At 37.8% G+C, this 13180-nt stretch overlaps 1 pseudogene; it reads right to left on the reverse strand.

Moving 5' to 3' along the window:
- Positions 1-7486: 7486 nt before the first annotated feature.
- LOC111444396 lies at positions 7487-12431 on the reverse strand (annotated as a pseudogene).
- Positions 12432-13180: the final 749 nt, after the last annotated feature.

Consider the following 13180-nt stretch of genomic DNA (forward strand, 5'->3'; position numbering starts at 1 on the left):
TTGAAAAACCGAATCGTGACTAGAAAGATGAAATAAAAAACAAACAAAAAAAATGAAAAGTGAAGTAAAAGGTAAAAATACCATTTAATTAAAACAAAATAGAGAAAAGTTTTGTTTCAAATTAACAAAAAGGAATTACAAATACAAAATTAAAATCAAATATTTCGAATGGGAAATAAAATTATGAAAAAAAATACAAAAGACTCTAAGAGACCGAAGAGGGACTAACGCTCCGGAACGACCCCCTCTGTGACTGCACAGCTCTCGAACGCTCCTCCACCTCGACCAGAACCTGACAAAAAGGTAGAAAGGAATGAGTATAAAAATTATACTCAGTAAGTCACCTACTTGTAGGCTCTCTTCGCATCTTAATTTGACAGGTTCCCACGATTTCCTAAATTAGTTCTAGGACATCTGGTTTTAATCTTAGTCCCTTGGAGCTTGCCCCTTGGGTTTCACCAGTTCATCGTCCTTTCGTTAAACATCTAGAGGTTCCTTACGCCAAGCTAATATGGTCGGTATCTCTCTATGAGGTGCTACCACTACATGGCTATCTAGGACTACATGGTATCTAGCCTAGGGGTGTGCTGAATACCCCTACACCCATATAGTCCCCCTATGGGGGTGCGCAACCCAACCCGTTCCCATGCAGCTAATGGGTTGTACGACGTGGGGACACATTTCCCATGCGAAATGGCTAAGAGCAGTAAGGACTGATCAGAGACCCCTGGTCCTCCCACGAAGCTATAGATACCGTTCTCACGCTAGCAATCTATGAACACTTCGAGATACCTTGTTGTCGTAGTAAACCGCTAAGTTCCTAGGGGAAAATTAAGTCTGGCTTGAGCGACATATCACTCCTAACAGTAATCCCCTAAGCTTATCATGGAAATGGGCCATAGCAATTAACAGAGTATGCATGCAACCGTCTTCTAACATCATAATATATAATTGACGTAAACTAGTCATACTGACTCAACGGGACGATGACCTCCATCAAGCACCCGGAACACGGAATACACAATTCCAACATAAATTAAACGCATGCATACATATGGAGGAAGCTTAAAGCATACAAGAAACACTTAGATAATTCACCCAATACACTCATAGCAATCAATCTGACAAACAATTTACATGGAGAGCTAATCTGAAACAAAATTACTAGCATGCATGCAATCCAAGCGAATCCTACAAGTATTTCTTCCTAAATACCAGGTGGTGACTTACCTAGTTGACGTATGCCCTTTTTGCTAGCGTTTATTTGCCTGTGAGGTGTCCATAAATACTGATTTCTTTAAATTAGGTCACTATTCATGTAAAAACAGTATTAGAACTAGAACCGGGACAAAAATTGGGCAAACAGAGAGCAACCGGGCCAAAATGGTCGGTCCACACGCGCACACGCGCCGGTAGTGGCTGGGAGTGCGAGGGCCACGCGCGCGGGAATGTGCCAGCCACAAGCCGAACACGTGCGTACCACGCACACCAGCTTCTACGCAGTCGTGAGTCGGCTGGTCCAGTTCGTCTCGGCTCGTGTTTGCAGTTCGGCTCGGCCTGCAGGCGACACGTGTCGTCGCCTCGCTGGAGTTGCGTTGCTCCAGCCGACGGTCGATGCGTGTCCGGCGCCTGTCGCCGCCCTCCACCGCTAGCCGGCCGACCATTTTTTTTTCTTTCTCTCTTTCTTCTCTGTCCTCGGAAATCCGTAACACCGTGTCCACTTTCCAATTTTTATATCTTTTGACTCGTAGTTCGGATCGATATGATTTCTTCGACAAAGTCTTAGATCGTGTTACGGGCTACGTCCTAGTATTTTTTTCGTAATTTTTTGCTTGACTACCAGACGAGTTAAGAGCATCCAAAGTTCGCTCACCATTCTTGGACGATTCTCGGGTTTCTGCCTTCGGATCGAGATTTCAGCCAAACTTCTTCAAAGATCTTGCAGAGAGTTGTTCTTATATGAATATATCAAGATTTCAGATCTTCATTCACAAAGGAAAACCGTAGATCTGAGGAAACGTTCAAGATCTTACCTCGCGGGTTTTTCTGATTTCTTGATGGAAAATGGGACTCCGACCACCCACATTCTCTTTTCCCTGCCAAGAAAGGCTCCTTGCATCATGATCTTGACCGGAGTATACTCCGACGGTAGGTTTCGGTGAGTCTTCTAGCCGTTCATTCTTCCTCCTCTCTCTAGGTTCTCTCTAACCCGTTTCTCTCACTATTTCTCTTTTGCAGGACTCTGGATGGGGTTTCATTTGGACCACTTAGGTGGTTGGAGGGGCAAATTTACCTATCTACCCCTCTCTCGACTTTTCCTATTTTTTTTTTCTTTTTCTATTTCTATTTCTCTTTCTTCGGGTATTACATTAGGTCTAGAATGAGTGACATGTCACTTTTAACCACAAATCTCCGGGCTTATCATATTAATGGGTCATGGAAAATAAATAGAGTGTGCATGCAACCATGGTCTAACATCATCATACATAATTCATGTAAATTAGACATGTATGCTCAACAAAGCGAAAACATCCATAAAGCACTCGGAGCACAGAGTTCACACTCAACAGGGCGAGGATATCCATCAAGCACCCGGAGTGTAGAGTTCACAATTTCAGCATGAATTAAACATGTGCATATGAATAACGGAAGCTTAAAGCATAATTACAACACTCAAATAATTCAAATAATACATCCATACTCATAATACCCAACTTGCCTAGTTTCATTCATGAAAAACTACCACCTAAGGCAAAAATACTCGCATGCATGCAATACAAGCAAATCCTACAAGTATTTATTCCTAAATACTGGGTGGTTACTTATTTGGTTGGTTGACGCATGTTCTTTCGCTAGCGTTTCTATAAAAGTAAGGTGTCTAAAAATACTGATTTTCCTCGATTAGGTCCTTATTCATATAAAAACATAGTTAGAATTGGAATCGAGACCAAAATTGGGCAAACCAAAGTCGAACGGATGAAAAACAAAACCTCACGCGCCGTCACGTGTCACCACGCGCCCAGGCGAAGTCTAGTCGCGAGTGTCACGCGCAGGTCAGATTCTGCAGTCCTAGTTCGCTGGGCCGATTTGGGTGGTAGTTCAGATCGCAGTTCGAATCATTGTTAAGCTCAGTTGGACCGCAGGTCAGCTAGGTTGTGAGTCGATCGGGTCAATTGGCGTGTTGTGGGTCTATTAGGTTCACATGGGACACGTGTCACGTTTTGGCTAGAGACGCATCGCTCCGCTCAGCGCTTGACGCGTTGCTCCACCCAGCGAGCAACGCGTGTCCCTCACCTAGCCGCACGCGCCTCCCCCATCACCGGTGAACATGTGGCTCTCCGCCTGCTTCAACGCATTTCTCCATCCAGTGGATGACACGTGTCTCGTCGATGTTTTCTCTCTCCTCCTGTGCAGAAGCAATCCGATTTTCGATTAATTTTCAATCAATTTTCTCATTTTCATATCTTTTATTCTAGAATTCTAATCAACTTGATTTCTTCAGTAACGTTGTAGATCCTAATCTCGACTATGTCCTGTTATTTCTCTTAAATTTTTACTCTAACATAGACCAATTTACTGACGTCGGAAGTAGCTACATTCCTCTTACCGTCCTGAGAAAGAACTCTCGGATCAGCAGTTTTTGGCCACGATTTCGGCCAAGTCCCTTCACCAAATTTGTGGAGAATTCTCCCCCGATGAACATATCAAGATTCCTTCATTTATTTGTTTTATTATTATTATTATTATTGGGCAAAATATTTGAAACAATACCTTTATTGGGGAAAATTTTTAGTCTTTGAATAACTTGGGTCCTTATTTTTAGGCGATCGCGTCCTTATTTTAAGATTTTTTTTTTTTTTTTTTTTTTTTTTTTTTTTTGAAGTCTTGAAATACAACTAACAAAAAAAAAACATAACAATTACACCCTCATCCATATGAGTCGTAAAATTTTATTTGCATGCATAAAACTTTTGTCTGCACCTTGGTATTCATAAAAACTTTGATTTCTTATAAAATATTTTGAGGGAAGTTACGTATTTTAAATCTTAATGCATACTCCAAAATTGTCATAATTTTCTAAAATCTTTCCTACTTAATATTGTAAATGAGTCTCCTATAGATTTTCATAGTATTTTGAGTTATCTAGGATCTTGAAAACGTCTTAAACTTCTCATAAAGGTATTTTGGTCATTTATCACCTAAAACCTTCATTTAAATCCTCAACATATTCTCATGGTCCGGTAACTTTGTATAATCCCTTTAAAACATGACATATGGCTCTCCATTAAATTTTATGCCACTTAGAGGTCACCTTGGTTATAATTTAGTGGTACATAACTATAGGGACATTTTAGTCAGGCTCATGTCACCGAAATTTCATAAATAACCCTATCACGTTTTATTGATTCTTTCCTAAAATTTTAGGAGCAACATAACTCATTGAGTAGATTTGTGGCTGAGACACTTCATTGAAATAAATTATCATGTGGATAATAAGGTTGGCAAATTTACTCAATCCTAATCCCAAGATCCTTACTTTTTTTGTTTTTTTAATGATGATTCCATTAACTCGATCAATATTTTTTTCTAGGTTCCTATCTTACATGTTCTTCAAGTCAAATTCTCTAAACTTGCTAAAGGTTCAATAATTGACTTTTTTATCCATACCTCGTTAAAATCTCATTTTAAAATACTGGATCTCTGCCTACACGAGAAAAATGTTGATTAATCTCCAAAATGGAATTTTCTTTTGATCCATTTTTTTAAATCCTTATCATTCACGAAAGACAAAAAAAATTGAGTGTAGCAAATATTCTCGAGAATTTCTCTTAGATTCGAACCCATAGCTAATGATAGAACTAGAATCGATTTTTCTGTTACCTACTCACACGAGCCCATATCTTTGCGTTTCGAATAATCTCTAATTCTGATCTTCCTCACCAATCAGATATTATGGTGCCAGTATAGACAGAAATTTCGTTATGGTCCAATTCTGACCGGTAATAGATACCGGAACTTTGCAATATTTGACTAATCACAATTCTGTATAGTCCATTTCTATAGAAGTTTAGAGGGAATTCATTAGAGGAATGTTTCCAATAAAAATTGTTGGTTCCCTATAATTTTAATAATTAACAAAAAAAAATTGTTTTCCTTTCCTCAATATTGTTTGTAATTGTATGGTTTATAACTGTCCACTTGATTTGGTTAATCATTAAAGTCTCATCTTTGGACATGAATTACATATGCAAATTTGCCTATTTTCCCATACAAAATCAAGAAATTTGTAATACTTCTTTTTGGGCTACCTACCCCAATTCTAGTAAATTTTTGGAGTCAAAATCATGACATGAAACTGGTTAAAAACTTCACCTGAACCCAATGGCAAATCGAATGCACTAGTAAATCACATGGATCTACGAACGACTTATTGCATTTGATTTGTGGCCGAGCTAGAGTTTGAGAATTTGGTAATTTTCATTGTAAACATTGTCAAATAGGATTTTCTCTCGTATACTTTATCTAGTACAACACAAAACTAAAGTTTCTATAACCATAACGGAAAGGCACACAACCTTCTTACTTTTTTTTTTTTTAATTTGTTTTCTAGCACCTTCCTAACATCAAGGGGCTCAACAAAATTCTCTTCTAAAAATTGGTATTATATAAGCATGGTGGATTTTCTCACATGCCATAAAACTTTGGATACTTAAAAATCAAACTTAAAATGACAGTTTTGAAATCTTAACTATGGTAATGCCTTTTAACCAGGTTGACATTGTTAGAAAAAATTCATCGATAATTTTCTACAACAATTTATTTATGTTGATCTTCCTGGAATGCATTCCTATACCCAACATTCTTCCATTTTCATTATCATTTAATACAACCCTGCTAGCATTCTGTACATATCATATCCTTTCTTATATCATTTCACAGATCGCTCATCATTCATATTACATTGTTTCTCATTTTTCAGTTCTCATATCATACATAATTCTAACGGGGTTATATTTTATGTCATTTATCGTGATTTCATGTCATTAATATCATACTATGTACATACAATTTAAGAGACATAACATAACATTCCATGTTTTTTAACATAACATATCCTCATATACATCTCATACCATAACATATCGCATCACAATGTATCATATCATAAACATGTCAACCTATCACATATCTGGTATCATAACATAGTTCATATCATATCACAACATATATATATATTAGTCATTCACATCTCATATCATAATCATATCATATCGTGAACACTTCGTGGTCAATCATTCCCTAACTTATGATAGCCTTGGCGTTCTTATACATATAACAGTCATATAGTTACATGAACGTACCTTAATCATATAGTCACAGGAACATATCCTAATGCTATCGTTCTATCAATCTATCACAGTCTTATCCCTTTCTACCCATAAACTAATCGTATTCTTTTATCAGTCTCTCATATCCATAGCACTTCGATACATAACCTAACCTTAACGTTTCATGAACATATTTTACTCCTATCGTTACATTACGTTTTGTGCATTCTTCTCGTATCCTATCTCAAACATATCAATGAACACATCATACTGTAAGTATTATCCTTCAATTCATATATTAGAACATATACATAACATATCATAAGCATATCGAACTATAAACGATTCACACATATCAATATATATGACACATGTAGAACCACGGGGCACGTGTTAACATCAAATATAATCATGCTGATGTAAGGCCACTTACCTGGTTCGCTTAAGTTGTTGTCATGAATATATCCTTATTCAATTCTGTCCTTTGATCTTCCCTCCTCCCTCTATAATTATTTTCATTATTTTCATTCTCTAAAATCTCAGAACTGCCAACTAATATTTTATTGATTCTAACATTATTTTCTATAACTTAAAATGCTAACAAAAATCTAATTAATTGGATAAGAGAAGATGAGATCTGATTAGGTGATCCCGTAAAATATTGGACAAAGGAAAGAAGATCTGAACTTAATTTCTTCCAAAGCAAACTAAAGGAGAAAGAATTCTAAGATAGGATTTACCTTTAAAAACAAACCAAAATCTCTCAAATCTCCTCAAGCCATTTTGTTTTTTTCTCAAATCTAAGGTTTTATGGGTTGTTGGTTGAGGAGATACAACTAGAGTTGGGATGGGATGGGATGTCAGTGAAGAGGAGTGGGTAAGGTTTCTTTCTTTCTAATAGTAATCATTTTTTTCTAATTATTTTTTATTTATTTATTTATTCATTCATTTATTTGTTTTATTATTATTATTATTAGTATTAGTATTATTTGGACTATTACACCAATGCATAGTGTAATAATGCAAATATCCTAGCATTTTAAAGACCATCAAACACTCTTATCTGATCTTAGAAACACATTTAACTAATTGGTCCACATTTTTAGTCTCTCATTTCCAAATTTAAAAGGGATTTATTAGAAAAGACTTTTGACATTCTTGAGTACGCATATCAATGGGCATCGAGAGTTTGGTTGGATTGCAAGAGATCGACATAATACTTCGAGATCCAAGCATCAATTATATCCATTTCGGCCTTCCTTTGGCTTGTCAACCATTCAGGATCATCCTCCCTCCCTTCTTCTAAGTCTAAGCAATGGGAGCCTGCAATAATCATAATTTTAGCATTTAGAAACGGTATGAAATGTAAAATAATTAATCAAATTATGATGAAAGCATTACCTTCAGCCGTGGGGATAGCAATAATGCTCTCAGATATATTATGCAATACCCTGCGATCCAAACGCCATACCATTAATAATTTGAAGCTTTGAAGGTGGTACCAATTAAGTAGCTTAGATATTGTTCTTACCCTCCACTGCTGTAAGGATCTTTGAGGCCATTAGAAAAAATAATGTTACTTCCAAACCGATGGAGTATTAATTTCAGGTCCTGCACAATTTACCAAATTGTTTCTGGTTAAATTAATAAAAATACCCTTCCTTTTAAAAATACAAATTGTTTCTGGTTAAATTAATAAAAATACCCTTGAACTTTTAAAAATACTCTTTAGAGTTAGTGTGAAGAAGAAACTTTTAAAAGTTAAAAGAGTATTTTTTTTTTTTTTAATTTTGTAGGAGGGATGTTATTGTAAAGTTTAATTTTTATTTTAGTAATTTAAGAGTATTTTTATTAATTTATGATAAAAAGATGTGAAACTTAGATTAGTTGAGGGTTACTTGGCCTCCCTAGAAAGTTGTGATCCAATGACGATTTGGTGAAACCCCATACAAAGCCTTGCAATCCTTCTTAAATTTGTTGAAATCAAAAGGTTCTGTTGGGAACATCGAGTCTTCTTTGCCACTAATCCCAATGGGCATTACTATCTCGCTATACACTTGAACAAATTAAGCTATGATGAGAATTATTGGGAGCAAGTCCCACATAGAAGAGAATGATCATAGATTTATAAGTAAAAAATACATCTATATTTGTAAGAAGCTTTTTGGTAAAACCCAAAACAAAGCCATGAGAACTCATATCATACCAATGTGGAGGTTCGTGATTCATAACATGGTATCAAAATCATGTCCTTAACTTATACATGTCGAACAAAGAAGTGTGAGCTTCGAAGGTTGTAATGGCCCTCATACCATTGTGTAGGATTGTGATTCATAACATGATATCAGAGCCAATATCATACCATTGTGTAGGTTTGTGATTCATAACATGGTATCAGAGCCAATATCATACCATTGTGTAGATTCGTGATTCAAAACATGGTATCAGAGTCATGCCCTTAACTTATCCATGTCAAACAAAGAAGTGTGAGCTTCGAAGGTTGTAACGGCCCAAGCCCAACACTAGTAAATATGGTCCTCTTTGAGCTTCCCCTCAAGGCAAACCTGCTAGGGGAAAGGGGAAGGTTAACACATCCTTTAACTAGGGGAAGAGGGAAGGTTTCAACACCATTATAAAGGGTTTCCCCTCAAGACTTTAAAAATCCTGGTGAGTTATGATGGCCGACGACATTCCGAGACTCGGGATGGTGTCAAGACATATGGACCCTGTCGATGGGGATCAAGATGGCAAGATGAGATGCAACGTTGTATTGAGAGACCTTGGCCTGAGCAGAGCCAAGGACGAGCCGAATGACTTGGCCTAGCGTAGAGGCAAGTCGGATATGTCGCAGACGATTGAACATGCACGCGGAGGCGGCGTGTGTGGTCAAACAAGCTTGGGTTCCGCACAAGCGATGTTCGATGGGCGAAGATAAACCTCGCCTAAGGTCCGACGAAGCCACAAAGCCAGGGCGAAAAATATATATGAAGCTTAATTCCCCTGAAGGCTAGTCGTGAGCGTGTCAAGATCATGACGCTGCACGGTCAGAAATGTAGGACCGTGACATAGGAGCAGGTTTCCACACCCTTTAAATCCTGCTAGGGGAAGGCTTCCACACCCTTTATAAGGGTTGTTTCGTTCTCCTCTCCAACCTCCTAGAGAAAGGTAAGGTTTCCACACCCTTTAACTCTGATAAGGGAAGGCTTCCACACCCTTATAAAGGGTTGTTTTGTTCTCCTCTCCAACCTCCTAGGGAAAGGTAAGGTTTTCACACCCTTATGAAGGGTGTTTCGTTCTCCTCTCCAACCTCGTAGGAAGAGGTAAGGTTTCCACACCCTTACAACCAATGTGGGATATCACAATCCACCGCCTTAGGGCCCAGTGTCCTCGCTAGCACTTGTTCTTTCTCCAATCAATGTGGAATCCCCACCAAATCCACCCCCGAACTCGCACATCTCCTGGTAACCTAGCTCTAATAGCATTTGTAACGGTCGAAGCTCACCGCTAGCGGATATTGTCCTCTTTAGACTTTCCCTTTTGGGCTTTCCTTAAGACACGTCTGCTGGAGAAAGGTTTCCACAAAGATGTAGTCAAAGTGACTCAAGTATCGAACAAATGGTGTACTTTGTTCGAGGGGAGGATGAATGGAGCCATGAAAGCTTATAATCAAAATAGACAATATCATACCATTATGGACATCAATTATTCCTAACTACCTATTCAATTCATAATTTCAAAAATTAAGCATTGAAAACACCAATAGGGAATGAATCAACATGCCTGCCATGTAAAGGGATCAATGGTATTATCGGGATCCCCAAATTCAAACACATCGTCACAATCCCTCTCCCCCATCAAAGCAACGACCCCCGCAACCACCTGCTCAATCACGTCGCTGTTTTTCCTTGCCGCTTCATCAATGGCCGCACTACGCCTGTCACTGGCTTCTTATGCGGGCTGTTGTACTGAGCTGCGTACGTGAAAACTTTGTCCAGATGGTTCTTCAGCTCATGACTTCCATTCAATTTCTCACATGTTTTGAATCTTTTGCTCAGAATCATGAGCCCTTCTGGCTTGTTCTTCACGATTCGATCAATTTCGGCCCACGATCTTCGTATGGTTTCATAGCATGTTTGGCTGGTTTCCTGATTTCATTCATGAATGGACTGTCGTTAATAATTTGAAGCGTTTTGAATTGTGGAAAAAGGGATTGATTGATTGTTTGGAGTTACTTTGAATGATTTGGAGACGATGGAGTAATATCCGTCTTGAGGTGTAATGTTGTCGAAGTAAAGGATTGGGGCTGAAGAAGCCAGGGCTCCAAGAGCGATGTGGGGATACTTTAGCCTAAACCATGAAGCTAGCACTGTGTATCCATTACATACTCGATATGATCATGGAAAACTAAATGTTTTTGCAATTTCTATTTCGAAAAACAAATGCAAAAAGTATATAACAAAATAAAGAAACTCATAGGTATGAATTGTAACTGTCTAAGTCCTGGTTAGCAAATGTTGTCATTTTTAGACTTTTCCTTTTAGATTTTTCTCAAGGTTTTTAAAATACTTCTTGTAAGGAGAGGTTTCCACGCGGTTATAAAGAATGTTTCGTTCTCCTCTCCAACTGATGTGGAATCTCACAATCCACCCCCTTTGGGACCAGCATCCTCACTTGCACTCGTTCCCTTTCCCAATCAATATGAGACCTCTCAATCCCCCTTCTTTGAGGCTCAGCGTTCTTGCTGGCACACCGCCTCATGTATACCCCCTTCGGGGCTCAGCCTCCTCGCTGGTACATCGCTCGATGGCTGGCTTTGATACCATTTGTAACAGCCGGAGCCCATCGTTGGTAGATATTGAGGATTTCCTTTTGGGCTTCACCTCAAGTTTGGAGAGGTTTCCACACCTTTACAAACAATATTTCATTCCGCTGTGGGATCTCACAATTAATAGTATTTAGAAGCTCAATTCTCATAAACTAAATAATTATCGAATAAAGTTTTATAATTTACTATGCCAAGAGTCTAAATCTACCTAAAATTGTTGAGGATTATTGGAGTCTCACGTTGACTAATGAAGGGGAAGATGAGGATATATAAGTAACCGATATTATCTCTATTGCTATGAGATATTTCGGGAAAACCAAAACTAAAGTTATGAAATCTTATACTCAAAATGGATAATATCATACTACTGTAGAGTTTCTTTATCTCTATCAGGTGGTATCAGACCATCGAAGGCTCTAGGTGTACTTTGTTTAAGGGGAGGATTGATGAGAATTATTGGAGTCCCTAAAGCGAAGTCATAAAAGTTTATGCTTAAAATAGATAACATCATATAATTGTGAAGGATCCTTTACCTCTCATTGGAAATTCATTAACTTATCCTGGTCAAGAACTCATTGGAAATTCATGAACTTAAAAGAATTATGAAAATTTAACACAATTAAATTAACTTACTTCCACCGTATGAGCCTCCAATGACAATGATAGGAGAAGTTTGAGAAGCAAACATTTTCTTGATATGCAAAAGCACTTCAGCATGATCAGCTAAGGCTTGAGCCGAATTTAGATGTCCTCGAACGCTCGCATTTTTCATAGCCTTTTTTATCGAACCAAACGGTACTGATTTTCCATAAAATCGATGCTATAAACAAACAAACAAAACATGTCAAAAATAAGTTGCGAATGCATTTGAGGCAATAATCTTAACACCTCTTACCTCTAAATACACAAGCATAGCCTTGTATCGAGATGCAAAACGAATGGGAAAGTCTACCAACGATATGTCATTGTCGATATCTCTTTCGGCACCGAAAAAAACAACGATGGGAGCATTGGGATTGACACCTTGCCAATGTTTGAAATCAATAATGTATCGTTGATCAAACGTGTCGTAGCTTTGAGGCAAATAATTGAAGTGATCAAGTGGTTGTTTGTAATAAAAAGTGGCTAATCGGCCCGATGTGCTAGCTTGTTCGGGCTTGTTTTGGGATGCCCTTCTTTGGAGGCCAAGGCGTGGGATGTGGGCAGATGCATAGGAAGAAACGAGAAGGAGTAGTAGTGGGAGTACTATGGATTGGCTCAAAATGCTATCCATGTTGTTCCCCACGTCGATCAACTTAAGGTGTGGATATGTATTTATAGCACACAACAACCCTATTTTTCCCACTTTCTTATTGTCTAAACTTGTCACTTCCTCTCATTTTTCTCATTACTTATCATTGAATGTTGGAATTTTGAAATCGTTTTTATCTTTGTCTCCACTTACTAAACATAAGTTTCTGAATTTGAAAGCTTATTTAGATGACTAGCAACAGTCTCGATTTCTTTTTGCTTATGATCGAAAAAAATGGTTACCCTCATAATAATCACTTGAACGTTGGCTCAAATTTGTATGACTCTTAATAATTGTTTGGCTATCGATCCGTACATGGATTGACTTGTACAAGACCTGATCCTCAACAAATATTAAATTTTATTGAGAGACTTAGAAGATGAATTTTAAGATGATGTAAAAAAGAAAAGTTCTTACGAAAATCACAGCAACACAGAAAAATTATTAAAAAAAAACGGTCAAATTAAACCGGGAGGGAGAAAATGATCATTTTGAGCCTCGTTTTGAATGAGGGGTTTGCTAGTGCTCTAATAAGTTTGATGAAGGAAGAAAAAAAAAGATGGGGATTAGGATTTTGAGAGACATGTAAAGAGAAACTGAAATTCGCTCCAAATGGCAGCTTGGAGTCAGATTTTAGGAAAGGTCCTTCACAAAATTGGAAAGGTCTTTCACAAAATTTTTCATTGGACTGAGCGTTTTGGGCATTTTAGTCATCCAAATCTATCAAGTAACAAG

The sequence above is a fragment of the Cucurbita moschata genome, unplaced genomic scaffold (assembly GCF_002738365.1).
Source record: "Cucurbita moschata cultivar Rifu unplaced genomic scaffold, Cmos_1.0 Cmo_Scf00006, whole genome shotgun sequence".
Lineage (NCBI taxonomy): Eukaryota > Viridiplantae > Streptophyta > Magnoliopsida > Cucurbitales > Cucurbitaceae > Cucurbita > Cucurbita moschata.